Source organism: Podarcis pityusensis (genome assembly GCF_964106645.2).
Source record: "Podarcis pityusensis genome assembly, chromosome: 2".
Taxonomy (NCBI): Eukaryota; Metazoa; Chordata; class Lepidosauria; order Squamata; family Lacertidae; genus Podarcis; species Podarcis pityusensis.
This window is the reverse complement of record NC_138029.1, coordinates 103,931,550-103,957,639: the sequence shown is the minus strand read 5'-3', so window position 1 is coordinate 103,957,639 and position 26,090 is coordinate 103,931,550. Positions and strand designations below refer to the sequence as shown.

At 42.2% G+C, this 26,090-nt stretch overlaps 1 protein-coding gene across 3 annotated transcripts in view; it reads right to left on the bottom strand.

Annotated features, from left to right (window-relative positions):
* The window catches only part of FHIT (fragile histidine triad diadenosine triphosphatase), a 1,036,588-nt gene extending 1,025,429 nt beyond the window's left edge, over positions 1-11,159 (bottom strand). For 2 of the 3 annotated variants that reach the window (XM_080995945.1, XM_080995947.1), the window contains exon 1: positions 11,056-11,158. The gene's annotated coding sequence lies outside the window, so the exon portion shown is untranslated. Of the gene's footprint in view, positions 1-11,055 lie in introns of all 3 variants that reach the window. The other variant, XM_080995948.1, reaches the window with a different exon arrangement.
* Positions 11,160-26,090: the final 14,931 nt, after the last annotated feature.

The window sequence follows — 26,090 nt, the reverse complement described above, 5'->3', positions numbered from 1 at the left end:
GAAGGTGAAGACATTCCTGCCCCGTGAACACCCACCGGTGTGTACACAAACAGAAACGAACCCAACACTAATGAAGTTGTGTTGATGTGAACAGCTAGAGGGGAAGGAGCTGTGAAATGCACCAAAAACCAACAACCCTTCACTGTGCTCTAAGGTGGTAACGTGAACACATTCCGACACACACTTTTATTCTTAAGGCCCACTGAACTTTTAGTTCAAACTTCAGCGTTTCAAGTGAACGTGCCTAGGTTCAGGCTGACCAAGAAGTTTGATTTCGCACTACAGCAAAGCAGGTTCCATTTGCAAAGGTATATAGTTCCTCGGATTTGCCTGCAGCTCTTTGGAATGGAAATCATTCTAGAACTAATGTGAAGCTCTGCTGTAAGTGGAAGCTGACACACATTAAACAATGGAACAGTTCACAAAGGACGCCTGGATGTACGTTCTATAATAGTACGTAACAGCCTCGTGCGACTGTCTGGTACCCCATCCCACATTGCAGCTGATGTTACTAAGCACAGACTCCAGGGCTTCAACATCCAACTTTTCTTCCCATCTCCACCCCCTTGCTATTTACAATCTTCCTGACAAAAAGTTACAGAGAATACCAAACGCTGCATACTACTTTGTAACATTTGGGTTGGCCTAATAAAGGTACAGTGGTACCTCGGGTTACATACGCTTCAGGTTACATACACTTCAGGTAACCCAGAAATAGTGCTTCAGGTTAAGAACTTTGCTTCAGGATGAGAACTGAAATCGTGCTCCGGGGGCGCGGCAGCAGCAGGAGGCCCCATTAGCTAAAGTGTTTCTTCAGGTTAAGAACAGTTTCAGGCTAAGTACGGACCTCTGGAACGAATTAAGTACTTAACCCAAGGTACCACTGTACTGCCCTAGTATGTGTTGTGGACTTTTTTTCTCATGGGCCAACGTACCTACCTCTTTGTGTTTTTAAACACATAGCGGCGGAGGAAGCCGCTCAGGCGCCTGGGGAGCATGCCCTGGGGCGAGGGCAGGGTGAGCCACCCATAGGGGTGGGGCAAGGGCAGGGCGCACCATGGAGCCTCCGGAGTCTGCCTGCCTCCTCCCACTCAGCTGCCCTACAGCTGGGGGTGAGGCAGAGGGCAGACCGTTTGGGCAGCATGGAGCCTGTGCGTGCCCAAGCCACCGTGTCTCTCCCAGGAAAGACATGTGGCTTGGGTGCACTGCAGGCCCTGCGGTGAGTGCCGCCTGGCATTTTGTCACCCCCCTCAGTGGTGACACCCGGGGCAGCCCACCCCCACCGCACCCCCTTCCTCCACACACACACACACACCACTTCTTACTTCCCACAGGCAACCAGACAAGTGGATATCCACAAGCCTCTTCTACAACACAGAGAATATTTGTATTTAACGCAGACATATTAAACCACATTCACTAAAACTAAGCTGGTTCTGCAAATGCTGTAATCCGTTTTCAGGGCTTTGTAGCTTGCATAGCGTATTTATGATTTCCAGAAGGTGAATGGAGGTTGCTCAGGTTTGCAAGGTAAGGCAGATTTCCTCAGCGCTTCCCAAGATAAACATTGTGAGAAGTGATCATTGCATCTCATCACCACTTCTTAATTTGCCTAGGGCTGCAACCATGCATACATACACTTACTAGGCAGTGGGTCTTACTTCCGAGTAAATATCCTCCAGATATCGTCATGCATATTTTACAACAGTAAAAACAAGGTAATGAATGATACAAAGTGCAGATCAACTTTCGCTGAGAGAACAAGATATTTGTATCCTTTTGTGATGACACACCAGAATCGGCACCACTTTTATATAAATTGATACAAATGGGCGACTAAAAAAAAGTGATGCTTTTGTATGAAAAGTGCCTCATAATGTGCTTTAAAAGAAACTGTGAAAATATTTATCCAGATTTATTACTGACGGTCTCTGCAGCTTTTTCTATAATAGACTGCACTTATAGGGGATATTTGTAGAATGATGGCAGAAAGTGGCAATAGATTGACAACTTCTCCCCCTATGTTAAGCCTAGGATTGCACATGAGAACAAATGCAGATCACAACTAATTCAAGCAAGTTGCAAACTCATAACTGGCTCATTCTTAAAGCAGAAACAACCCAAATTCAACAAGCCATTTTCCAGCTGTTTCCCCCATTTTTCATGCTTCATCCACCTTAGGTCCTTCATAAACCACAAGGGAATGTGCAGAAGGAAGAGGAAGGAGAACAGACCTGGAGGCATCTATATCGATTCCCTTACCAACTTGCTGTTCCATGGGTTAACAGAGCAGTCAAAGTCAGTGTGAACAACCTCCAGAGAATACTCCACCTAGCTTCAGTAATATCCAAAACCACATGTGAGTGTGTGTGTATACTCAGTGCAAATAGCTCCTGCCTTTGAAGATAGCTCTCTGGAGGCCACAGTGGAATACCTGAGTGAAACAGAAAAGTCTGCGGTTGAGAGTCAACTGCTAACAGATTATTATTATCTCATGAAGTTTTGTAAGGCAGAGATATCCAGGAAAGATGTTCCAGTGTTTCTAATTCTGTATAATGAAATGTTAGCAGCATTGATTCACAATGAAGCTAGGAATATAAAGTACAAGAGCAGGGTAAAAAATGGTAAAAATAGCATCGTATGCAAATGACACATTGCTGCCAGACATATGCAATACTATAAATAAACTGGACCTCTGAATGATAAAAGCATAGCCAGGATTTCAGATAACACAATAAATAGATCTAGAAGAGAACTTAATACAGATTAGTGTAGTGAGAATTCAACAAGCATAAGAAAGAGTTCTTGCTTTCATTAACAAGTTATCTGTAAGACATTCGGAATTATACTTGAGGCTTCCTTCTGGTATATCCTGTTCCACTTTCTCAACATTATACAGAACTCTGCTGTCATAATCATTCACCTCTTCTTGCACACAGCAAGGGACACAATCCTTCAATTCCTTACATTGCTTTTGTCCCAGTCTTTCCCAATCAAACACCAGCTTGCCTCCGCAGCCTTGTCCTATCCTATTTCTTTGCCCTTTTCCCCAAGACCTTTCCTCCTTCGTGGTGATTTGGCACCTCCATCTTCACCACCTTCAGCTACCAAAATGTCTCCTGTTCTCATTAAAGGCTCCCCCCATATATTCTGTTACAAATTCCAAACTCCTTCTCAGAGCATCTGAGATGCAATATTGCCCCTCTCCTACTGAAAACCACTCTCCAAACAATTTTTCCACGCAGCAGTTGGCTCAATCCCATTAATTCTCATTTGTAAGGAAGCTGAAGTTTGTCTTACTGCATTCATAGTACTTGCATTTGTGCCTTTACCTCGCCTCTTTTATTCCACTCCTTGCCGCTTTCATCGTTTGTTCCGGGTGTCCATCTTTTTGAGCAACTTAAGAAAGCTCTTGGACTTCAGACATGACACATTACTTTCTTCAATATCAAAAACAATACTGTAGTAAAAACACAGACCCAAAAGCCCCATTTATCATCACTGAAAGAATAATTCAGAGTAGACCTACTGACGCTATTAGGCATGCCTAACTTAGATTCACCAATTTCAATGCAGCTACTCTAAGTAGAACTTAGTTGGATACATGGTATGAACAAGGCCGGCCCAGGACATTTTGCCACATGAAGTGAAACAGAAAATGCCAGGGGGGTGTCCTCTGCTCCCACCGTCACTGCCTGAGGTGACTAGAGGCGGCCCAGGGAAGCACTGAAGGTGGTGGGGGAGGAAAAAAAGAGGCTGGAGAAGAACAGGGGGGCAGCAGCATGGTTGAGGCGGCAGCGGGCAACAAACACAGGAGGCAAGGAGTGGTGTACTCCTGGGGCCTCCATATCTACAGCACCTCACTGAGCCACATGGGTGGGACAGTCCTGGGCATGAGGTGTGAACTACATCACAGAAAAGACCTAAAGGATTCCCATTTGTTATTAAATTTACATGTTTTTAGATACCTTTAAATGTTTTGAATTATGGCAGGTTATAAATTTAATAACTGATCAGTTGTGTATACCATATAAGAAAAAAATGTGGGGGAAGGATAACAGTAGACCAGTTGAGGATTGGATACACAGAGGAATTACTTAACAACTGAATGGTAAATCATTATCGCCAGATATACATTTCTTCAACAATCAATATAAACTAATAATGCCCTGGTATCTAACTCCCTGGGAGTTAAAAAAAAAAAAATGATGTATGGATCACAACAGGGGAAGTGTTGAAGATATAATGGAATACAAAAGGGTTTTCATCCATATCTGATGAACTTGTCTTGAGGTAAAATATATTTTCCCTGGAAGAATGAAGTAAAACTATAGAAGTGATGCTGTACAAATTTCATATGAGAATAACCCCCCCCCCCCAGCCCATCAAGCACTGGTGGCCCATTAGAGAAAGTCTTCAGGAGTGATTGCTCTAACTGCCACAGCAGTTCAAAAATTCAAAATTCACTTCCTAGATAGATCCTCAGGAGCTGCACCTATAAATTTCAACTTAAGGTGTAAATTTCCCCTTAGTCCAAACATCTGTTTCCTCAAGTTATTTTCCTAATGGCGACCCCCAATTTTAAGTGTTCAGTTTCAATGCACTGTCATGAACATACTTGCCTGAAGTGTGCTGTGGCAGTGAAAGGGGATAATAGTAATTATTAAGCAACAGAAGGTTGCTTGATCAGTCTCTGAGGCATCCACAGTTCAGATCACTTCACCTCCAGAAAAATGTGGCGGACAAAAGATCAATGAAAATGGTGAGGTAGATACATTATCTTCCTTATAAAGAAAAGCTGAACCAGCTTAAATAAAAACCAGCTTTCTTGCAAGATACGGAAGAAGTGTCAGGATAGCAAAAAATAATAATACCAACCCCCCCCCCCAAAAAAGTGTAATTGGGGTGGGAGGAGACAATTTAAGAAAGAAATTTTTCATTTCCTTTCAAAATATAAAAACCCTGTTGATTGACTTATTGACTACTAAGGACCCAAGATGGGTGACAACATTAAAAACAATTTAGAACAACTTGTCGTCCCTTGACAATTGTGCGTAAATGGATTTGAGACCAAGGAATTTCTCAGAACACACAATTAATCTATGGAACGAATAGCCACATGAACGTTGTGGTGGGTACTAGTTTAAAATGCTTGTTTAAAATAATCAGATGAAACACAGAGAACACATCTGTTAGGAGCTGCTAGCTGGGGCAGCCAGAGTCGCATTAACTATGTTTTAGAGACAGCAAGCCTCTGATTACCAGATGTTAAGTACTAACAACAGGGATGGCCATCAATATCAAGCCCAGCTTGTGACTCTCCTTGTGACATATGGCGGCCAACTCTTAGGAAACGGGAATGCTCAGCTAGATAAACTCTTGGGCAATCCCTGTGCTCTTAAGCTGCAGCTCCACGCAGAAACATGAAATCAAGAGAGGCAGGGTTGAAAGCTATCATAAACGTGCAAATACATATAATCAGTAACTATCTAAAATGCTTTCAAAGCATACTTTTCATTTCCACAGTAATATAAATGAAACACTAGCTATGTGACAACATAATTAGCTGTGTCAATAAAGTCAGTGAAACTGGCAAGATTACTTTCCAAATTCTGGAAAATAAGAGCTCTTGAGATTTATGCATGTTAATTCTTACACACTGCCACAAGAATACAACCCATTTGTCTCTGAATGTCTACATTCAATTAGATGCACTTGACAGATGTTTGCTCCTTAACCAGTGATTCATTTAGAAATTTGTAACCATTTCTATGGTCTACAGTTCTCCAGAACTGCTGTCTATTCATTCAGGGCTTGCATAAGATTTAAACGAATTAAAATTACCATTCCCATTTTTTAAGAGAGTTGATTAAGTAATTTAATTAAATCTAATTACTTTTGAATCTCCATTCAACACAATATCAAAGTTTAATGTGGAGTAAAAATCCTAATATTCCACAGGGTATTCCCCTGGCCAACTGTCATTTCTTATCTGCTGGGGGGAAAATATACTGGTCAAACGGGGCCAAGTCAAACCAACTGCAACTCAGTACTTCATACTGAAGGGCCACTTAAAACTTATGTACAGTATTTCCCATACAGAAGGGGTTTTTTGTATAGGAAAAACATCAAAACCTTGAACAGATTTTGATGTGCAGTGATCACTCTTATGTCTATTTTGCTGCATGTACATGCATTGAAGGGGCGAACTGACAAGTTAATTACATTTAGCTTTCATGAGCACTCCGTATCTCCCATTCAGTGTTTTTTTTTTTAAGGAAAAAAGGCAATTTAGATGTTCTGTCTCTTTACAGTGCACAGAATGTAACTTTAAAATTAGGAGTACCATTCAGCTGTCATTCAAAGAAGATTTAAAGGTGCTCTGAATATCTTAAAATGCACTGGAGAGGAATATGAAAAGCAGGTTATGCAATCAAGGAAACTAGTATCTGTTGGACATTGCAGACATCTTGCCCTGGGGGAGGAAAAAGGTGAAATGCGTAATGCAATTTTTCCATTAAACATTTCAGTGATTCAATTGAAACTTAAGTGACCAACATCCTACCACATATTTCAGAATGTCTTATTTAAATCACCAACATCAAATATTTGAAAATGACTTACTAGGAGATCTGCCCGGAGGTAGGACATATTGTTAGCAATTATTCTTCCACCTGAACTTTATAAATGCGTGCTTCGGAATGTTATGTTTCAAATTAATTGTACTGCTCTCTTTGTAACTAATTGCAATACATCCTAACTGTATCCCCAGAATGAGTGTTGCATACATCTAGTAATTTAATGTGTTATTTAAAACAAGTCACACCAAGGTCAGAATTATATATATATGTAACATTTGCCTAATGATACTGTTAATTTACCGAGGAAGGAGAATCGACACTGTACACAGAACAAGGGAAAACTATTGCAAAATATGACCTAGCCCTGCCAAAATGTGTCAGCATTGTCATTCAGTTTTTGGCACTTATTCCCTCCAGATTTCTGGCTATTTGTCCCTGTGCAATTCTCATTTAAGAAGTGTATGTAAACAAATAAAACAGTAAGTAGCAAAGACACTCTATACATTTTTTAATGTTATAATCTGAACATCTTATTCTAGAATATACATCTGGGCCACTTTTGCACATTACACTACAATAAACCATAGCTTAGCACAAACACAGTGGCTCTGGAGTATGTTCTCGGCTACAGATCTTGGTTAAGGAGAGATCTTAAACATGATCCAGGCTTCAGACCACACACTAAGCCAAACCTTGGCTTGGCTACCAGCCCACACTGAGATGAAAAGCCCAGGAAAAAGCAAAGCAGGCACGTGCTCTTCTATGGGAGCCGGCACACTTTTGCAGTTGCAAAATTTTGGCTTACCATGATGTGTGAACTAGGCCATAATGTCAGTGAATCTGAGTGGAAGGTTTAAAATGATCTAACTCAGTGATTCTTAACTAAGGCCATAAGCTCCCCCAGGTAGTGACCTATAAATTTGAGGGGAGCATTCAAGGGAGAACAAATGGAAGACATCAAGAATTTGAGGCAGTCCCTTGAAATGGCTTCTGGCAGCTAGCAGAAGAGAATTAAACCTCCTTTAGGATGAAATCTCATATCCTAGTTCCGCATGGTGAAGAGAAATTAAACAAGATTGCTCCCTTCCTGCTAGGGGCTAAAGACCAAAACAAACAAAAATAATCCATCAATTTACAATGATACTAAGTATGGAAAAAGGAGAAACAAGTTATCAGAAAAATGCCAATCAAGCTCAAATAAAGACTGGCTCTTTTTTAAGAATGGAAGAGGCCAAAAGTTCATCTAGACTAGCATCCTGTTCTCACAGCGGACAACTAAATGCCTGTGGAAAACCCGCAAGGAGGACCTGACACTCTCCTATCCTGCCGTTTCCAGCAACTGGTTTGCACCTCTGTGTACAGGGTGCAAGAAAATACCACCTCATTATTTCCTTTTTCCTTACCTCTGCCATCTCTGCATTCCATTGGCCAAGATGAATTACAGGACCATCTATTTAGGCTTACTTGGGGCAGGGGGGGCAGAGAGGGGATTCAGTGATGATGTCATGTATTTTTGGTGGGTGGCAGTAGATTAAAGGCTAAGAACCACTGCTCCAACTTAACCCCTCATGTTGTGACCAATTACAAATTAACACTACCAAGAAGACTATACAGTTCCACAACCGTTGTGCAGCAACAACAAAGTGACTCAACTTTGGAGGTGTACACACAGTCCAAAGCATATAATAGTGGTTTGACTGCTTAAGACAGAGATGGGGAACTTGGTATAAATCAATATAGAACCACACAAAAGTATGCACACACACACATAATTAGCTACTATGTTATATGATTCCATTTATATTATTTCTATACTGTATCCCATTATACATTTATACCCCACCTGCTAACACAGGCACAGGCAAACTCCAGCCCTCCAGATGTTTGGGACTACAATTCCCATCATCCCTGACCACTGGTCCTGTTAGCTAGGGATGATGGGAATTGTAGTCCCAAACATCTGGCGAGCCGGAGTTTGCCTATGCCTGTGCTAACAGATCTACTCAAGGAAATTACAATGGCTTGGATCCTAATTTCTAACGAGCAGAAGTCAGCTCATGGAATGTATCTGCAAGTGGCAATGGGGATGGGAATTTTTGCCACTTCCTTATTTCCCATACAGTCCTTGTGCCCTCTGGAAATCTGATCCAGAGGATTGGGGGACCCACACCAGCAACATGGAAGCTAGAAGCTGCTGGAGCAGGGGACAGGAATACGTGGAAACTGTCTCCTTTTAAGCATGCAACGAAAGAATGACCCACAGTCTTGAGTATTTCTCAAAAAACCGGTATCTGCACTGTGTGGATCAATACATATCTACAAAAGCTGCCTCTGCCCCCTCCATGAAAATTACCTCCTCCTCCCATTCCAAGCCAATTTTGGTTTGGAGAAGCCAACGCATCTTTGATGCACTGTCTTCCCTCCTTGCCGAAGCCCACTCCTGGGCATCTGTCTCTTTGTCTAATTTGCAGCATGACAGCTAAGAAAGTGACAAAGATAGAACAATCAGATCTGAGCACAACAGCGCAGGATGTGACAAATAAGAAAAATAGGAAGGTAGAAAATGCAACTGTCTCTATACTAATAATGTGAGACCCAAATGGAAGGAAGAATGGGGAATGAAAATAACTTCCGAGCAATGGGTCACAATGAACCTCCACCTCCCCTCCTCATGTCAAACACCGGAGGGGACAAACGCACCCTCATGCCAATATAAGGAATATTCCTTGCAACTGAGAACAGCACGCAGGCACTGGCCCTCAGCCAGTCACAGCAGGGACCTTATAGCTGAAGGGAGGCAGGAAAACTGCTGTGAAAGCTGAGGAACATGTGCTCTGAACTCAATTGCAAACCCCCCCCCAAAAAATAATAATTTTGAAGGCAAGGGAGTAATAGTTGGGACCAGAGGAGCAGAGAGAGGCAAGTGCCCTCCAAGACAAGTAGCTCACTCTGCCTCACCCCCCATTGTTGGACCCTTCTCATTACTTAGAAGGAAAGGCACATTTCATATACAAAGTATAAGCATTATCATACACTAGAAATTCAAAATATCTGAAGCATGATTACTTGAAAGTCAATAGGGATTACTGACAAGAAAATATATTCAGGATGGGAGAGTTAAAGTAATGTATGCCATTATTTCTGTTTCAGAAATCCACCATGTGGGACACAACTCACCTCACTCCCTGAAATGCATTTTTGTCCGTTCTATGCACACCTCAAAAAAAAAAAAATTAGGTGTGGATCACAGTTGCCCTTCATCGCCAAAAGGTGGGAAGCAAATTAATTTATCTAAGAGGCTGGTTTCCTTTTGGTAGCAAGTACTAAATTTGGGGACTTAGTTTTTCTATATATTTTACGTTCAGTATTGTTGCATCAAAATCCATTTCCAAAGCAAGTGCAATCTAAAGACGTGAGGATTCGGAATCAAATCATGTTTTTATGAGCAGCTGAGTGCACCTGCAGTCATCTGATTAGAGACCTAGCAGCTACCTGCAAGCAGGTGAGGCATGGACTTCCTTCATATAGATTAACTATACTTAACATATACATATAGATTAACTATATACTGTACTGTATTTGCAAATCACACTACTGTACTAAACACCCACATGACCAGAACCTGGTGATCTCTAATTAAGCAAAAACCCGGAAGGTGCAACCATGTGTGTTTTAAACCAGGAAACTAAAAAACAGGAGGTGCTGTTGTTGTTTCAGGGAAGAATTGGGGCAGTCTGTAGAATAAGTAAAATGAGCAGGCTTTTGAAGAGCCATACTCCCAAGGGAAGGGGAGGCAGCCCAAAACTTTAAAAGTGGCAGGTCGGGAAGAGGGGGGCAAGTATAGCCATGAGATCACATTCATAATTTTTATTACCATTATTATTATTATTTTAGACAACCATTCTTTAGACACAGAATGATCAAACCGCGGTAGGGAACCTTTGCAAAGGAAAAAGGGGTAGCTCAGTACTGGAGGGGGGCGTTATTTATTGCTGGTCAGTTAATCCAGAGTGGAAAAATATAAAGCTGTTTGTGCAGATTTTCACAGATCCCAGTTCAGGATCATTATGCACCACTCCCCTCCCAGGGAATAACGAAATGCTAAACTAAGGCTGCCATCGCACTTGGGGGGCAAGTGCCGCCGAACCCAGCAAGGCTTACATCCGAGTAACCCTGCAAGGGCGGTGAGGAAAGCATCCGTTTTGTTAACCCTGCTGGTGCATATACAGTACTTATATTGGAAGCGAGCGGGCTGCCTGGCTCCTTGCTCCCTCGCTTGCAATGGCCGGCTGTCCCTCCATCAGCCCTCCCATCTCTCCCGAATATCCCCGCCGACCCAGAGGGCGAGCTCCTGCGGCGCGACATAGGGCCCACCCCCTTCTCTCTCCGCCCCGGTTCTCCACAAGGCGCGAGGGATGGGAGGGGGGCGGCTAGAGAGTAGAGAGAGAGGACGGCAAACAAAATGGAGACTTACGCTCACTCTCTGGCAGCTTATTGCGCGTGCGCCATGGAAACGTCAGTCGAGGGCTGGCAAAGAGAGCAGCGGCGGCTCGCGTTTTTGGGCAGCGCAGGCGCACTCACGCTAGAAGAGGACCAGGGAAAAAACCAAAAAACGACCGTCGACCCTTTCTTGCTGCTCCGGCAATGCGCGTGCGCAAAAGCTTGCGCGCCTTTTTGCCTGCTGCCTCCTTGGTCCGTCCCCAAGTTAGAACCGTGATTGATTGATTGATTGATTGATTGTATCTGAAGAAGTGTGCATGCACACGAAAGCTTATACCAAGAACAAACTTAGTTGGTCTCTAAGGTGCTACTGGACTATATATATACAGATAATAATAATAATTAATAATATATTATTTGTACCCTGCCCATCTGGCTGGGTTTCCCCAGCCACTCTGGGCAGCTTCCACAGAGACCAAAAATACACTAAAATGTATTGAAGAGTGATTTCCCCTCCTTTCTGTTGGTGGTAAACATGATATCATTATAAATAGCATTTTTTATTATTATTACATTTATATCCCGCCTTTCCCCAAGGAGCTCAAGGTGGTTTACATAGTTCTCCTTCCTCCGTTTTATTCTCACAGCAACCCTGTGAGGTTGGTTAGGCGGAGAGACTGACTAGCCCAAGATCAGCCAGGGAGCTTCATGGTCAAGTTAGGAAAAGGAGCCCGATTCCCCAAGTCTTGGTCTAGCACTCAATAACTGCTATGCAACACTGCCTCTCCAGTGGACGTATTACAAATGGAGATTGATGACTCCATTGTTTGTGGAAGATACTTCCTGGTTATTGTTCACATGCACACACACAGAGACACACACACATCACACACATATAAATGCATGAACAATACACACACACACACTTTTCATGGGGTGGAAGTGACAGCAGCCTATGGAGATAATACAACTGAAATGTCCATCACTGTAGCTGTGATTGGACAGCAGCCTGTACCTTCCCCTTACCTAGAAAATGCAAATCCAAAGACAGAAGTTTGTATAAATGATATATGTTATTACATAGTACATTTTTAAACATTGTTCTGTCATTCAAAGGCACATACAGTCCCTTGGCATTATCCCCAAGGGAGGGCATGGTTGGGAGACTTTTACAATAGTCCCTGCAATGTAGTCCAGTGCTATTTTCCATGGGGAAGAAGGGGATGTGGAGAAGCCAATGGAGAGCAAAGCTGTTAGAAAGCAGTGTTAACAACGTTAGTGTATTCCAACAGGGAAGGTAGAATAGGAGTGATTATTTGTGTGTGTGAGAGGCCTGTGAGGTCTCTTCACTTATGGTACAAAACATTGGTTCAGAATTCTTTAATTCTAAGCATTTATTTTTATTTTTGCACCTTGCTTCTGTTGGGAAATCTCAGGCTTCGGGTAAAAACAAGCCTGAAGCCTTTCTTCCCTGGTCTGTAGCTTACTTCTGAGTAGACCTGTTAGTCTTTCAACATGGCATGCACACACAAGAGAACAAGAATTAAAATCATTCAGACTAACCAGGATCCACACAGTTCTCTCATTTTTCTTAATCATTTAACCACCCTGCTTATAAGGCAATCATAATCCTATTTAGCTAGATGTAGGAAGATGTGTATTTAGGATTCTAACCAGTCCTCTTTTTCTAAAAAAAAAACAAAAAACTGTTTAGGGGTACTCTCATTTTGACTCAAGAAAATCACCATTTTATAGTTCAAATCAGGAAAAATAAATACAGTAAATGGACAAAAGTACAAAGATTCACAAAATGTTTAGGGGTATGTGTATCCCTGCATCCCCCCAGAAAAAAAGCACTGATTCTAACCTTAGAGGCCAGGTGGAACCACTGCAGTGACAGGAATTTTGGGGTGCAGATCCATACAGGTCCCTGCTCACTGCAATTTGCTGGATGGAACAATAATGTCTCTGTCCCTCTGCTTAACCTGCCAAGCAACACTGGGTTTTATTTTTGTTATCATATTATATTTTTGCAATAATGTTCTTCAGAATGTTCACTTTGTAAAACTTTTTTTCCATCCCACTCCCCAGAGGTTACATATTGCATAATTTATAACAGCTAGATTTGCAAGAAAAGCAGATTAAGGGATAGGATGCTGCTAGAATGGAAGAGTGTGTTTACCAGAGACAAATTTAGTACTCCGCTGTTAAGCAAGGAAAACAAATGCAAACACACGTAGCAAAATATGATGCATATTTACAGAGAATCTGTTCCCAACATTCAGCAGACCACGACAGGATTCTCTGGAACAGAAGCAGAGCTGGGATTTTGGAAGGAACATACTGTTACACACCACTCCAATCTCCGAATGGTGTGAGATTCCAGGGGTTCCAGGGGTCTTGCCTACAGTCCGGGTTTCCTTTTGGAAATGAGGCATGGTGGAGACTGTGGTGTCTTTAGGATATATGGTTTATTTACACAAATATACAACCTGAGCCTATTGGTGGAGGGGTTTGCAGCATTAACACCCCAAGAGGGTCTTGCTTCTCCCATAGGCACAGCTCTGGATTCAATGAGATGTCAGCGAATTCAGCCCTTGACTACTTTAAGCTCTCCCTTTATCTAACACATTCTGAGTTAAGGGAGAGGCCCCTCCCATTTGCCGTCTGGCACTGAGCCCTCCTCTCTTCGACTTTCCTCATGGCTCATTACCTTCCCTTTGTTCTCTAAATGGCTCATCTCCCAGGCCATTACCCCATCGGGAAACTGACCAGGCTTATATTTCAACATTTGCCTCGATTAAATTCTGATCCCCCTGCTGGACCCAGAAATGTAGAGGAGTCTGGTACCCACAAACTCATAACAACACTTTCTTAGCTATTAACTGCTGCCATTTTCAGTGGGGTCTAAACACTCCCTCCCCTTCAAAAATATAAAGGATTACAGTGTAATCCTAGGGGTGCCTACTTTGAAATAAGTCCCACTGTGTTTGGAGGGGATGGCAGCCTATGCTTCCCTTGCTTCTGCCTTCCCTCAAGTCACACAGATCTTTCTTAAACAGGGAAGGTGGGGAAGGGGCCTGCCCCCAACAATTTCTGCAGACTGTTGGTGGTTCTTGTAAGGGAGTTGATGGTTTGGCTTTCTCCTTGTCTGGGCGTCCTGGCTTCTACCGTCCCTTAGGTCACACAGATATTTCTTAGGTAGTCCCAGGGAAGGTGGGGAAGGAGCTCCCGCAACAGTCACAGGCTGTGTGGTTCTTTCAGGTGCCACCAATGACTTGCTGTTATTTCATTATTGCTACTGTTCACTCATATGTACCCTTTTGACCAACGAAAGGAAAAGTGGCTCAGAAAGGAATAACAAACACTTTCAAGTACAAAAAAGGCAACTTAACAAAAATTTAAAGACAAGGTTGGCGGTTTGAATACACACAACGGGGTGAGCTCCCGTTGCTCAGTCCCAGCTTCTGCCAACCTAGCAGTTTAAAAGCACACCAGCACAAGTAGATAAATAGGTACCGCTGCAGCAGGAAGGTAAATGGTGTTTCCGTGCGCTCTGCCTTCAGTCACGGGGTTTTGTTGCACCAGAAGCTGTTTAGTCATGCTGGCCACATGACCTGGAAAGCCGGCTCTCTCGACCTGAAAAGTGTGCTGACCGCCGCACCCCATGGTCATCTTTGACTGGACTTAACTGTCCAGGGGTCCTTTACCTTTACCAATATTTCAATAAATCTATGCCCAATGCATTCATGTTCCTGAAAAAAGGCAAAGGGCCAGTCCCCACAAAGATGTCAGAGAGAACAAAACGTAAATCTTTAGGCAGCAGCTCCCAGGTGCAGTGAAGGGTGGGGCAAGGCAGGTGGAAAACTTTACCCCTTGATAGTTGCAGCAATATGTGTGCTCTCTGGTCTGGTCTGGGCATCCCGTCTTTTAACACATTGCCATTCCCCCCTGTCCTTGACCTTTCCTTTCCACTGCTTTCTGAAAGTGGGTGGTTTGGGCCCCTTGCCCAGTCCAAACCACTTCATCAGTAGTAGCACCAGTTCCCCATCACCGCTCCTTTATGCAGTCATCATTACCAGAGATGCTACACCCCACTCATTTCCCACGAATGCACCCTGAGCGCATCCACAAATGGCTCTGTGTGTGTTCATTAAGAGCACCACTTCCTTTCCCCTCCCCACAAGCTTTCCTCTTCATTTTGTTCTGCGGCTGCTGACCACAAAACTGCGGTCTCTCGCTGTAGTCACTCTTCTGTACGCATGGAAATGAATAGTCTCTAAACAACATAGAAAGCAAAAGCAGCAGAGTTGGTCTAAAAGAAGAAGAAGAATTCCACAATCCACAGTTCTGCAATATCTTTATAAGATAAAGATAGAATCTTAATTGAATGTTCGTGCTAGAAGGTAAAGTATTTTTTTATTAGAACCAATGAAAATATCACAAAATTGGAAGTGAGTCGACAAGCTGACTTCATGGCCACAACATCCAATGGTGGAGATTTTTAGGGTGGGTATTTCTTTATCTATCTATCTATCTATCTATCTATCTATCTATCTATCTATCATCTATCTATCTGTTTACCTATCTATCTATCTATCATCTTTCTATCTATAGCTCCCAACCCCTCCCCTGTATTGAGTAACATCTTGCGTGATAGAAGAGTTCCGGAGAACTTGAAAGCTGGCAACAATTTTGTGGTCTTTGATCATAATGTAACAGGGTCCCACATAATAAAACATTCCCAAGCTGATTTAGAGCATTATAGGTATTATATACATATATACAGGACACCAAACTGGCAATAAAATTTCAGTTCTCTCCTTGCAGATGCATATCTGAATAAGGGTTTTTGATGAGGTCTAAGTGGAAGAAGGGGTTAAGGGTGGCGCTGTGGGTTAAACCACAGAGCCTAGGACTTGCTGATCAGAAGGTCACCGGTTCGAATCCCCACGACGGGGTGAGCTCCCGTTGCTCGGTCCCTGCTCCTGCCAACCTAGCAGTTCGAAAGCACATCAAAGTGCAAGTAGATAAATAGGTACCGCTCCGGCGGGAAGCTAAACGGCGTTTCCGTGCGCTGCTCTGGTTCGCCAGAAGTGGCTTAGTCATGCTGGCCACATAAACCGGAAGCTGTACGCCGGCTCCCTCGGCCAATAAAGCGAGATGAGCGCCGCAACCCCAGAGTCGGCCACGACTGGACCTAATGGTCAGGGGTCCCTTTACCTTTACCTTAAGTGGAAGAAGCCGTATAGATGCATGCATTTTTATTTTTAAAATGTGCTTAAATACAACTCCCAGTAGGGGAATTCAGTTAGCTATATCTGGTTTACATTCTTGAATTTTCATAACATGCTTAATAAAATGAATATATGCAAAGAGACTTTGAGAACGCAGTGATATTGGCAAAGCTCCTCGGTTGTACAGAATCTCATAATGTACACACACAGTGTATAATAATAGCACAGTACAAGGGATATATAAAATAAGGTTTGTTACAGCAATACTCAGGTTGCAAAAAAGAAAAAGGAAATTAAAGAAGAAAAGAAAAAGGAATTAAAAAGATAAGTAAAGTAAAAAACTAGTCCTGTTCAATGACGTTTTCCACAGCATTTAACAACATCCTTTATATACATCATTAGACATTTTTGTTTGGACTATGAAATCCCATTATGTGTAGATTGATCTTCAAGTGCTCTCCAGAGATGTGATATGACAAGGGGTTGTTGCTCCCATTGCTCGCCAACCCCACCTACCCCCACCAATCTCCAAATTCAGTCAATTCACCTACCCCATCCCACTAGGCCTCCCCAACCTCCTAGTATTCACCACTCCTACCCCTTAAAGTTTGCCAAACCCCTCACCGCCTTAAACCTCACAGAACCCACTTAGACATCACCAACCCCCCTTAGACCTTTGTGTTGCCACCCCATGCCACTACAGCCATGCAGGATGAACAGTTGGCCTGGCAGGAGGAGAACCACAGGAAGGCGGTCAGAAGCAGCAGCCAGCCAACCTGAGGATCTGCTGCTGCTACTTTACCTGTGTTGACTCTTCATCTTAATTGACTGTGGCAGCCACAGGTTACCAAGTTGTCTGGCCACTGCTTCCTACTTCCTCAGCTCCCTCTCCTCCTTCTTGTTTGGCTATGGCTGTGGCAGTAGGAGTAGCGGATCGCCAAGCTCACCAGGGAGGAGGAATTTGGCCAGCAGTGCCACCTACCACCTTAGTAATCTGGAACCAGGTCTGGAATGCTCACTTGCTCCATTGCCAGCTTTGGCTGCCCATTCACTCCCTCACTGATCTCAGCTGGCTACTTGCCTGCCAGCCTCCATCTCTAGTTCCCTTCTCCTAGGCCTCCAATGATGCTGAGATGACCAAGGAGCTCTCAGAGCCCAGTTTATCATTAGGCTACAATTTACAGCAGCATCTACAGTAGCCACACATACTTCAGTGTGACACCATCCTTAGGAATGTATTTATTAGGAAAGATAGAAATGTATACAGGAAAATCTACTGGGTACATTATATGATAACAAAGGGGGAAACACCTACAGTCTATCTTTAAATAGAGGAACAATGGGCCATCTGCAAGAAAACAGATTCTATCCTCTGAAGATTTTAGAACAGCACATGAAATAGACTTAACATGAAAATATATCTCAGCACAGTCATTTTACTGAATCTGCAGCTAATGGGTGGTATTCAACTCAGAGTAGGCTCACTGAAATTAATAGACCTAAACTTAGTCATGTTCATTAATTTCAATTGTCTACTCAGAGTAAAACTTAGTTGGATACCACCCTTTCGTAATATTTAATCATAATTAGTTAATTTATTATCGTATTAATTTATTTTATCCTGTTCCTCATTAGGAGCAAGATATTCTTTGGACTCAACAACTGTGAGAGAATCTGATATGCCAAGAAAGTTTCCATGTAAATTAAATTTACATTGTCATAAAGTACAGTGTGTTGTTGTTGTTGTTGTTGTTTAGTCGTTTAGTCTTGTCCGACTCTTCGTGACCCCATGGACCAGAGCACGCCAGGCACTCCTGTCTTCCACTGCCTCCCGCAGTTTGGTCAGACTCATGTTTGTGGCTTCGAGAACACTGTCCTTTTTAAAAAAAAAAAAAAAAAAAAGATATTTATTGAGAATTTAAAATTACAGAAAGAAAAAAGAAAAAGCAAGAAAAAAATAAAGGAAAAAAAGGTATACAAAAAAAGAGATTAAACAATATAAGTCAATAAAAACAAAAGTCAAAAAAAGAAGAAAAACAAAACACACAATACATCAGATTCAAAAAAACCCCAAAAATAAACAAAAAATTTAAAAACAAATCCAATATTCCCAAATCCTTATCTTTCATTAACTTGTTTCATCGACCTCCTCACACCTCCCTTTTTTGTATTCTAGTTATTAGTTATCTCAGCAAATCCTTTCCATCTTTCACAATATTCTGTCATTAAATTACCTTAATTTATTTTAACCTTATCTTACCATAAAAAACCCTAAAACTTAAAACTTAAATCTTATTTAAACCTAATTCTTTAACAAAACATATTTATACATAATTCTTTATAACATTTCTACTAAAGCCAAATAGTTTCATTCCAACATTTTTCTAATACTCATTAATTTTACAATAATTTTCTAAATGAATTTTTAAAACTTTCTTCCAATCTTCATCCGTCGTCTCTTCTTCCTGGTCTCGGGTTTTGTCAGTCCTTTCTGTTCCATCCATCTAGTCCATCAACCTGGTGACCTTCTATCCGAGGCTCTTAAGTCCTTTCCATGTCCCTTCTGCAGGTCTTCTTCATGTTTATACCTGCACTTTACTTTATCTTCTGCTGATCTTATTATTAATTTCCTTCCTTTCTCTCGGGGAAACTCCAACTTGACAATATCTTTATCCCTTCTCGACACGTCAGCCCATTCTCCATAGTCGACACTGAAATCCAAAAGATATTTAAAGGCATGTTTCAAAGTCCCTCCAAAATTGAGGGCCCCCACAACTCCGAACTCCCCCTGGCCCAAAGCCAGATCCGAAAAGTCAAAACATCCCTGCATAGGGGGGTCTATCCAACTTCCCATCTCCAGACCAAACAGTACTCCATCTCTCCAAATCTGACTTTCTCCAGGTTCAGTCGTCAAAGACAGCAACTTATGTTCCTGCATGGCCGCAGCTCTCTCCATTTCTGGAACTTGAGGTTCAGCAACTACCTCCTCCTTTATCTTCTTCACCACTTGCTCTGTCAAAGCACATTCCTGGATTGATTCCTGAGTGGTTACTATATAAGTATTCACTGTTTGTCCAAAATTTCCAACTGCAACAGTCATCAAATCCATCTTCTCATGTAGCTGTTCCAGTAAAGCACTTGTCTTGCAAAAAGCAAGCACTAAAGCTTCTTCTGGGCACATTCTTGTTCAAGGTCGGTGTCTAGTTCCCATGATCTTTTATCTCTACAGCTGTAGAATTCCCCAGATCGACTCCAGCAACAGTTTCACAAGCTCCCTCTAGAGGAAACAATTTCTATTTGTATCCATCTTTTTAAAAGCAGATTCTAGCAACAAAGTTCCTTTCATTTCCCAGATATTTCGTTCCTTTTAAATGCAAAAAGGAACATTGGAATCAATATGTTTCTCTTTTTTAACTATCTGTCAAAAACGTTTTGTCCACAGTCAATGAACTTCCCCAAAGTGTCTGTCTCTGACACCCCGCTCCCAGGATCAAGACGGTGGAAATTTATCTTTCTTTACTCTCTCTTCTGCAGGTTTAAACAGTCTAAAAAGATTCCCCCCTCTTCTCCTGCTTCCAAGGGGGGTTTAGTGATTTTAACTGGTGGAAATTTAGTCCTTTACAAACGGCTTTCCAGACTCTAGCTTGCAATGTCTTTGCTTCAATCTATTTACAAAAGCGGAAGGCGGACTTCCTGTTTAGACCTTCCCGCTTCGGTGCCAAATTAAAAAGTTTCTTAATCCAATTTTCAGTTCTACTCACGGGCAGTTGTTTAAAGTCCAATTGTCCACAGGAAAAAGTCAGCACTCTCCGGCAACAGCAATGCGGCTTCACTCCGTGAAAAAAGCAGTCGATTCAAAGCACCGCGCCATTCACCCCACGTCGCTCCGGATCCCCGAAACCGGGTTTCCCCGCAAGTGGGGGGGGGCGCAAAGGTGCCAGCCGAATCCCACATCCACAGGCTTCTCCCGCCTGTGGTTTTTAATGGGTCTCCGCCTCGCCGCGGCGGTCCAGACCCTAGTTCTCACGAAGCAGATTCCTCCTGGTCAGAGGAAATCCGCCATTGCCGGAGGCACTAACCCGGAAGGCTGAGAACATCGCTTCTCGGCCTTTTGGCTAAGATCAAGTGTAGAGAACACTGTCCAACCATCTCGTCCTCTGTCATCCTCTTCTCCTTGTGCCCTCCATCTTTCCCAACATCAGGGTCTTTTCCAGGGAGTCTTCTCTTCTCATGAGGTGGCCAAAGTATTGGAGCCTCAGCTTCACAATCTGTCCTTCCAGTGAGCACTCAGGGCTGATTTCCTTAAGAATGGAAACGTTTGATCTTCTTGCAGTCCATGGGACTCTCAAGAGTCTCCTCCAGCACCATAATTCAAAAGAATCAATTCTTCGGCGATCAGCCTTCTTTATGGTCCAGCTCTCACTTCCATAGTGATGTATGGAAGTGAAAGTACAGTGTAGACATGGAATTTTATTGAGAAATATGTCCCCCACCCACCCATCCCCTTTCAGCCCATAACAGATAAAAAGGTAAAGGACCCCTGGACAGTTAAGTCCAGCCTAAGGTGACTATGGGGTGCAGTACTCATCTCGCTTCAGGCCAAGGGAGCCGGCGTTTGTCCACAGACAGCTTTCCAGGTCATGTGGCCAGCATGACTAAACCTCTTCTGGCACAATGGAACACGGTGACGAGTGGCCATAATAGGGGGCAGGGGGCAAGATAAGACCTTGTTGTGCTATTTAATTGGTCCTTGAGAAATGCATATTTGTTATCTAGATGGGTATGGATGAGGATGGTCAGGTGAAAAGGAGGAGAGGGTTCCTATATCCTTCATCATCATTCAGAAGAGGGAATTCAGCAGGTATAGACTGTCAGGCTACGCCTTCTAGGTATCTGCCTCTTGCTACCTCCTTCAAATAGCTTGTTATCAAACAGAAATAGTGTGTTTGTCCCAGCTCCATAACAGCCAAAGTGGTTGTAAGATGTTGTCAAAACATCCCAAGCCAATGGCACCAACCCACGCTGTGCAGCAATGTTCCAGGTTTGTTGGCAATACTAGTGCAATATAATGAATATAATGAAATATGCTTTTCTCAGAGCAGTCTGTCCAGATCAGAGTTCAGGATGAATACCGTTAAGTATGTAATCCTATGCACACTTACCTGGCAGTGACTATTTCTGAGTGAACAGGCCTAGGATCAAGCTATAGGAGTGCTATATATGTGATAAATGTACACAGGCACGTGACAAATGCACAGCCTACTTCTCCTTTAGATGTGTTGTGGTATTTGCTGCAGCTAAAAATATTCTAAAAAGTCGTTTGCTGCATCCTTACTGGTCTGCAGTTTTCATTTCAGGTGATAAAATGTTCAAACACTGTTGGCAAGCCAATCAGAGGCAAACTTCATGGAGTTCGACAGTGCCTGATAAACAGTTCTAAGGTTTAACAGCCTACTGGGAGAAAGTTCTAATATTGGTACCCTACCCTACCTTTTGAAAAATAGACAAGCTCACAAGGCATCAGTTAAGAATAAATCAAACCAGAAACTTTCAGTCCAAGCTGTTTCTCTCTATATTGGTTTTAAAAATAACTCATAGGAGATTTATTTCTCCTTTAAAAGAGAGATCAAGAGAAAGCAATGCTGCTCTTTTGCAAATTTGGATCTCTCCCCCCAAAAAAACCCCTAATTACCTTTACATTTGAGAAAATACTCCCATTTTGCTTGCTACTATACCAAAATGTTGCATCAAACATCATGGGTTTATACAGTATAAGTCACACCTACAAAGTAATTTTCACAACTCCATAATCAAGATTGGAAAACAAAACAAATTGAGACAATAGAGAATTGTTATCGTGGTGGAATAGCCTGCTCCCTTAATTCACCAGGAAAAAAACACGATATTGAAAACAATTATTTTTGCACCTGGAGTGATTGTTTCTCCCCAACATGAATTGTTTCTACATTTAGTGTTTTCATCATTTAGTTTCAGAGAAAATACAAATCTCTTTGAGATTATAACAATTATCCTACATCAAGGGCTCACCCTATTTACATAGTAATGTACGATTCCTCTTCTAATTCAAATGATAAAAAATAAAATGTACGGGCCAGAGATTTTCAGACGGTCCACTTGCCTTACCCTTCAAACTTTCCTGTTTTTATTATCAAATGTTATCAGAATCCGAGTCAAATTTCCAGTTTCATATCTGCAATTGATTTAACATAGACATGTGTTTTACTTTCAAGCCAATGAATTTTGCAGTGCAAATCAAGACAGCTCTTCCTCCTCCCACCCCCACCCTGCAGAAAACCAAATATATAAAGCAAACTCTAATTACAAAAAATACAGAGACAGTTTCCATTACATATAATTAGCTGAACAGCAGTGGGATACATTCTGAGGTTTACAACTAACCCACAAAAACAGTCATTAAAAGCTGGGAAGCAGAAAACTGATGTCATCTTGGTCCAGTCTTCTTAAATGAAAAGCCTGCAGATTATATGACATATTCTCACACCTCAACTTTTCAAACATACTTGTAAATATCACCATCAATTGCATGACCTTCTCTGGAACCGGCAATGCATTCTGGGACTACATTTAGACATCTCTCTTACAGAACAGGGGAGGGTGATTTTACCTCCCCAAACCATGATGTGTGGATTTGTATGTCTCTCTTTTTGGACTGAATGGGTTTTGTTTTTTGTTTTTTTATCAACTGTATACATTACCCAAAATCTGTAAACCTCAAAACGCAATTGAGATAAATAAAAAGCGCGACTGCCTTCATAAATGCCTTGAAAATGCCTCCTGGGAATATGATAATTTAATTTTTAACAACCCCTTTTTCATATTACTCCTCCTGCCTGCATGAAAAAAATAACAATAATGAAGATGCATTTTAATAGAAAGATTTTATTAGGAGAAAAATGAGTCATCTGGTGTAAGGAGTTCTGAACCTTAGGATCCAGACACAGATTGTTTAGGGCTACTTCTCATATTGCATAGCTAGAACTTTGGTTTGTCATTTTTTATACTCAATACGCAGCCTGCCAGATGTACTCAAGCAATTTTTCCATTTTCCAGATGCGAATCATACCATCATAGAATGACTGAGTTGTGGGGAGGACCTTTGAGAGATCATTGAGACTAAAGCTGCATACACACCATGTATTTAAAGCACACAGATACACAACACCCCACACAAAGAATTATGCAAATCGTTTGTTAACGGTACTGGGAATTTTGTCAGAAGTAAACTGCGGGGCCCAGGATTTTTTTTGCAGGGAGAAGCTTGTGCTTTGAATGTATGCTTTGTACTCCTGACAGTACAGTCATACCTTGGGTTACAGATGCTTCAGGTTGCGCACTGCGCTGAACCTAGAAGTACCGGAATGGGTGACTTCCGGGTTTCGGCGTTCGCACATGCGCAGAAGCACTAAATCGCTCTTTGCGCATGCGCAGAAGCGCCGAATCGCAACCCCCGCATGCGCAGACGTGGCACTGCAGGTTGTGAACGCTACGGGTTGCGAACGTGCCTCCCTCACGGATCATGTTCGCAACCCAAGCGTCCACTGTATTTTTATACTAACAGAAAATGCAGGTGCTATCACTAGGGTCAAGGGTGACGCTCAATTATGCTCCATGACTTCGAGCATGGAAAGCAGATTGAGAGTATATGGGTAACATTTGTAGGAGAGGGGAACAAGAGTGACCTTACTGTAGGTGTCTGCTTTAGACCTCCAAGACAGACTGAGGACTTGGTTGATGCCTTCCTAGAGCAGATTACCAAACATTCAAAAAGGAGAGATGTAGTCATGGGAGACTTCAACCACCCCAATATCTGTTGGAACTCAAACTCTGCCAAGAATGTAAGGTCCAACAAATTCTTCAGTTGCCTCACTGACAATTTCACTCCCCAGAAGGTAGAAGAAGCAACACAGGGGTAGTTTTTCTTGGATGTGGACCTCAGCAACAAGGAGAAACTGTCAGGTATGATCTAGCTAGGAGGGGGTTGGACTTGGTTACCCCCGAAGTCCCTTCCAACTCTACAGTCCTACAATTCAACAAAGTTCACATTTAAAGAGAAACTGCCTAATTTGCATTTCTCAAACCAATATGCAAAGTGAAACACAACCCTCCTTCAAAATTTGTACTTCTCCAGATTTTGCAGTGCAGAACTCCAGCCATGTAATGTGTACAAAAACGAACATGCTAGGGTCAAATATGCATAAATATTCATATATGAGTGAAAGTGATGCGCTAAAGTGCATTATAATTTTTTTGGCGGGGGATGTGTATGTTACACAAAATTGCATACAAAAATGTATATTGGGAGAAACTGACACTAAAATGCGTCTGAATTGAGGAGGAGAAGTTTGCAAACTGTTGTGGAAAGGCAAGTACTGAAATTAGGAGTGGAGAAGCAAGAAACTGATATCCACAGATTCACCCATCCCTTGTTATGACCGCAATGTATCCAAAATTGTGCCACTGATGAACAAGAGGGAGGTATCAGCATGCCCTGGATGGGGTTTCTGCAGAAGTAGACAAATTCTTTAGGAGGTGGCATAGTAGGGCCACCAAAACAGACCAACAAGGATGGAGCATGCTGAGTGACTGTTGGAGAGGAAACTTGTGGACGGGGAGGGAATAATAATTATTTATTATTTATACCCCGCCCATCTGGCTGGGTTTTCCCAGCCACTCTGGGCAGCTCCCAATGGAATATTAAAAACATGATAAAACATCAAACATTAAAAACTTCCCTAAACAGGGCTGCCTTCAGATGTCTTCTAAAAGTCAGTTTGTTGTTTATTTCCTTAACATCTGATGGGAGGGCATTCCACAGGGCAGACACCACTACCAATAAGGCCCTCTGCCTGGTTCTCTGTAACCTCACTTCTCTCAATGAGGTAACCACCAGAAGGCCCTCAGAGCTGGACCTCAGTGTCCGGGCTGAACGATGGGGGTACCCTGGAAGAGATAATGGCCAACTGGCTTGAATACCTGATCTCACTCCTCACTTGTCTTTCACAAACAGCAGGCTTACCCTATCTCTATGCACAAGCATAGCCTGGTTGTGGGAAGGGCTGTGATGGTCCTACTCATGCTGCAAAATATGAGTAGCCTACACGGGAAGGCCAGGAGATGTTCTGGTGTTGATGGATGACTGATTGACACACAGACGTCTCCCACCATGTTGTAGAAACTGAAGTCGCATTCATTAGTCACCCAGCAACAAACACCTCAGAGGCATTACTGCTGAACAAGTGAGCTGTGCTCACTTAATACCCAGAGTTCTGGCATGCCTTTGTTTTTAACTGTTTTAAAACATTTTAAGTAAGTTTTAATTTTAATTGTATTTTTATTTACTTGAGTGTTTGTTGACCTGGGCTCCGTTGGGAGGAATTTAATAAATAAAGCAAAGTAAATGCATGGCACTCATTCTGAATATCCCACTGAGTTATATCATCCCATGAATGAAATAATTCATTATCTTTAAGATCCCAATTTAAGCATAATTTCTGACACAACATTTTGTTGTTGTTTTTTTAAATAAATTTTTATTAATTTTCCAAACACAAAATAACAAACAATACACAATACACAGACATACAAACATATAAACATGTATAATTTCATAACCATTTTTTCATAAACCTTACTTTCCGGACTTCCCCATACCTCCCCTTTTCTGCGTCCTTGTTTTATATTTCTTCAGCAACTCCTCAGTCAACTAATTATTCAATTCAATTTCTTTTAAGTTCTTCTAATATTGTTAATTACAGCTGCAATTCTCTGTTTCCCAACCCCTTGACATTTT